The following is a 4,892-nucleotide window of genomic DNA, read 5'->3' on the forward strand; positions in this document are numbered from 1 at the left end:
TCTTCAGCCATGTTTAATTGTTCTTCTCTCCTAGCTTTTCTCAAAGCTCTTGCAGTTCGTTCAATCTCTGGATCAAAGAGCAAAGAATTCGCACTTTGAGATCTTCGCATAAACTGCAATTAAGAACAGTAGCAATTTATTAGTACTTAAATCAAAATAAAGAAAACTCTAAATTAAAACTTCGACTAATTGGTAACAAGACTAAAAAATAATCAAAATTACTCCCCGGCAACGGCGCCAAAAACTTGTTGTGAAATTTCCTCGCTAGCGTACGAGTGTCAAGTTTTAGTATAATGAAAGAGAGAGTGTCGATCCCACAGGGAGTAAAATGAAAATATTCAATACTTGTAATTAAAATAGTCTTAATTTTATCTAGAAAATCAAACTTCGAGAATTTTGCAGAATAAATAAAATAAATAAAGAGAGATTATCAAGCTCACACATACACAAATTTCGAGGAATTATCAATCAGAGAAAAATAGTCCAGAGGTTTTGATTTTACTTGGTCTCGACAATATTCAATCCTAATTAATCTATTTTATGAATTTCCTTCGATTAATAACCAAGAACACTTAGATTATTCTATTCCATCTAGATGTAGCGATATGTGTAAAATGATATTCCTTAAAGGTTCTATTAAAGCTATATACTCTACCGAGCTATATAAACAATTAACAATGTAGTTCCTATTGATCCTACTCAAAATCCCCTCTCCCGAGCAACGATTCTAAGTAAATATAACAACTCAATTTATGGCCAGTAAATTAAGAAGACATTCAATTCTAGAAACACAATTAATCTATAGAAATTCAATTTATTAAAATCAAAGATTCATGAATATGTCTCAACCAAGCTAAGTCAACCTCTAGACTAGAAAAGTTTAGTTCATGCTCGAATTCAATAAAAACCAAATAATGTTTAATATCTCAAACATAATTCAATAATCAAAAGAAAATAAAAAGAAGAAACAAAGCCGTAGTCTTTCTTTCGTGTCCGGTCGAAAAGTCTTCGTCTTCGTTCCAAGCAATCTTCAATTCTTCAACTCCAAAAACTCACAGAAGTGCTCTCTCGAATATTGTGTGTATTGGCGGCTGATAGATAGTTTTTTGACTCAGAAAAATCCCCTAAATATGACCTAACAATCGTCCAAAAAAATACCAAAGATATCCCCCAAAGTTTCTATAAACAGTCGGACTCTAATATTCCAAACAGACGACGGCGCGGGCGCGCTCTCAATTCGCAACACAAACTTTTGAACATTTTTCAACGGCGCGGACGCGCCTAGGGATAGCGCGGGCGCGCCCTCAGCTCGACTTTTCTTCTTGAATTCTTCAGTAACAGCGCGGGCGCGCCTAGGGATAGGGCGGGCGCCCCTCCAGCTCGAACTCAGCCTTTTTCTTCTCTTTTCCAACTCTTGAATTTCCTTGTAAACTTCCATCTTTTAAGCTTATTTCCACTTGAACACATCGAAGCCCATAACTTCCTACAAACACAAAAACAACAACAATTTCACGCAATATCTACCAATAAATTCCAAAAGTCAAGTAAAACCATATACAAATTAAGTGCACAAAATGCACTTATCAGCTATGTAGTTCGATGTAGTTACAATGTCAAATGAGCTTTCTCTAGAAACATGAAAGAGAGGAGAGACACTCAAGAAACGCCAGCGATAAGAACTTGAGAACTTTTACTAAGTTCCAATGTACCATATACACAACTTGCTAAATTTGTCTCAGCGGGAACAAACTTCTAGTCATTTACTGGGATTGTACATCATTTCATTATTATCACAAATTCCCGACAGATAACCACGTAGGCTGCTATTCCACTTCCAAAAGGAAAACAATGTCTAGGAAAGCATATAATCAGAGCAGACAAATAACACACGATATGGCAGAAAAAAGTAATAATAAGGGTAGGTATTCGTGTAACCAAGTTCCAACTGGTGTCGCACCGAAGATAGCGGCTGCGGGTTCCCACATCACAAAAAAAAAAAAAAAAAAATCCAACTGATGTCAAGAGTAGAAAAGTTGGTCCATAATGGATGATGACTTGTAAAAAGTCAAGACTATGAAACTTGTCTACCCAGCAATTTCAAAGAATTTTACTTTGTACAGTAAAGAAACTTCCATAATGTGCCACTTAGAGTGAAGACCACGTCAAACCTTTTAGAATCTTCCCTAAGAGTAATCAAAATAAATAAAGAATGTCCCCCTAAAACTGATGCCTAGGTTTAGTGGTTCAAAAGTATAAAGAGATCACGAGGATTAATTACCAATCAAATGCCAGTTGAAACACCAATTAAACTACATCAATTCCATGAGAATTTGTTTTACGCCATAAAAAAGAGAACCAAAATCCAAAAATAAACATTCTACGCAGTCTTTTGATCTTACAAGCCAATCCAGAATTTCTTATGGAGCCACTCTGAGATATAACTTGTCTGACCCTTTAAACACCAAAATCCAGGATGACCCACTCTAAATGGCTTCGGTTCACACATTAATAATCTAAGCACGTATCTTAATAGAGAAACTATAATGTGAGCATTAACTATATCATCGATAAGGATCTGATGCTAGTCCTTCCCTAGATCAATTCTTCTGCTACACTGGCACTCAAACAGAGGATCAATATAACCAACCAAAGTCCATAAAATTCTACATATAAATACAGAACAAAACTTTAAAAATAACAAGTATTTCAAAATTTCAACCACTTCATAACCAAATGAAACAAGCGATCTTACAAAATAGTAAAATGTGACTACTAAAAAAATTACATCAATTTCTAGGATTAATCTTTGGCAAAAGATCACAAGAAAACACCAGTATGGCCTTTAAATTCAGCTCGACTGTTTAAATCCACAATGCCATCGGCTTCCGAGGATCGACTTAGATGCTTATCATCCAAATGTTGCTGTCAAACTCCCAAAGAATAAAACGATCAATACTTTTCTTACCAGAATTCCCAAGATAAATAAAATTTTAATTCAACATCCAATTAACAAAAACTTATCATACAGATAAAGCATTCTCTGTACTTCTCCCACTCAAAAACGCACTCTTCTTTATTAAATAAACCCTTCAAGAACCTTCTCCGAATAGCACCTGCACAAAGCCAAAATAGGTACTAACCGGTTAGGGCTTCACGAAATTTTCAACACAAAAAGAAAAACAACAGAACAATATTCCACCCCCAAAAAAAAATCCTCATTCACCACAAAATGTCATCTTTTTCTGAAATTTCAACATAAAATCCACTCAAACAAAAAACCCAAAAAATCAAACAAGAAAAGGATTACCTGTTAAAACAACCGTGATAAGCAGTTCTAAGATGAGCACAAGGTGAAGTTGCGGTTTACGATTGGTCAGTTTTCTTTCGGCGCAATTTCTTGGCAATATTTTCTTTCTCGTGCTGTCGGAGTGCCGTTCATGTAGCGACGAAGACGGTTTGGACTTTTGACGGGAAGTCCAAAACAGCATAACCATTCCAGCCCAATTCTGAGTGTGAGGCCCATTAATTCTGAAACCCTTTAGCCCATTTATAATAATAACATAATATAATTTCCACACCCATTGAAGATTAAAATATTATGCCTTTCAAAAAAAAGATTAAAATATTATATTTAATACGAAAATTTTATATTACCTCAAAGTAAGATCATCCACCGTATACTATTTCAAAAAAAAAAAAAACATCCCACCGTATACGATCTCCTAAGTTTAACCATCGTGTTTTTTTTTTTTTTACTTGGAACAAGTAGCATTTATTTTATTTTTTAAAAGGTCACTCGATATAATAAAATTATCGGACACCCAACAAAAAAACGTAGGAGAAGAAAAAATCAAACTTTTCTAGGAAATAAGCTACAATATTCGTCGTCCTCCTAGCATGAGTAAAATCAATAATTGCTAACTCATAAAACGAGTCATTAATCATAATTCAACAGTTGAATTATGTGCCGCAAAACATAAATAGAGATGACAATAGGACGGTTTCGGAGCGGACTTCGTAGAAATTAGGATCCGCCTGCTAGGAAAAAATCGAACCTGGACCCCTCCCGCCTCAAAACCTGGCGGATCCAACCCGAGTTAAACCCACCGACCCGCTAACATTTAGTTTTAAAAAATTTAAATTAATTATTATTTATGATATGTTATGTATATATATATATATACGGTATATATTTGTAATATATATAATAAGTATTGCATAATTGCACTATATATATTTAATATAATATGTTTTATATGTAGGGAGAATTTGTGATAAATCCCTCATAGCAAACTCGAATTCATCCTCAGTCCCCGTTTCAGACATTATTTGTTCTTAATCCCTGACAAAATCCTGCTCTTTGTTTGAACTTTCTATTTGGGTAAGTTTACAAAAATGCCCCTAAAATGATTTATGAAAAAAAAAACAGGATTGTTCCACTGTAATCGTTATTTTCCCTCTGTTTCTTCTTCTTGATTCTCCTCTCCCGAATCTTTTCTTCTCTCAATCTTAAACGTTTAATCCATCAACCAAAGTCGCAGATCTGTGTTTACTCGGGTAATGTTGAAGATCTACATTGACGTGGGTTGAGGGAATTTCCCATCTTTGTGCTGAAACGGAAATTTTCACATATTTGCAGGTTAGTTTTTAGATTAGAAATCTTATAAATTTGGAGTGAATAAATTATTGTCACGGCTTGATGTATGACTTACAAATTTAAAATGTTGAATTGATGGAATTGTTTGAGATTTTTTATGATTATAGAGGTGGTGTTGAATTTTCGGGCATCGCGTTTGTTTTACAGATTAGCTTACTAATATCAATTTTCACGTTTGTTGCTGGGAATGCAGTTCATTTCACGAGTTTTTGTGATAGATTAGCTTATATTTCGT

At 34.4% G+C, this 4,892-nt stretch overlaps 1 long non-coding RNA gene across 2 annotated transcripts; it reads right to left on the reverse strand.

Moving 5' to 3' along the window:
• Positions 1-896: 896 nt before the first annotated feature.
• LOC140875046 (uncharacterized) lies at positions 897-3,440 on the reverse strand. 2 transcript variants are annotated; one of them, XR_012148303.1, is made up of 3 exons: positions 3,308-3,440; positions 3,027-3,113; positions 897-2,922 (listed from the first exon to the last, which is right to left on the reverse strand). It is a non-coding gene; the product is annotated as an uncharacterized lncRNA (long non-coding RNA). The 2 variants fall into 2 exon arrangements; XR_012148304.1 differs by having other exon boundaries at positions 897-2,930.
• Between the last annotated feature and the right edge of the window lie 1,452 nt (positions 3,441-4,892).

The sequence above is a fragment of the Henckelia pumila genome, chromosome 1, assembly GCF_033568475.1.
Source record: "Henckelia pumila isolate YLH828 chromosome 1, ASM3356847v2, whole genome shotgun sequence".
In the NCBI taxonomy this organism is placed as follows: Eukaryota; Viridiplantae; Streptophyta; class Magnoliopsida; order Lamiales; family Gesneriaceae; genus Henckelia; species Henckelia pumila.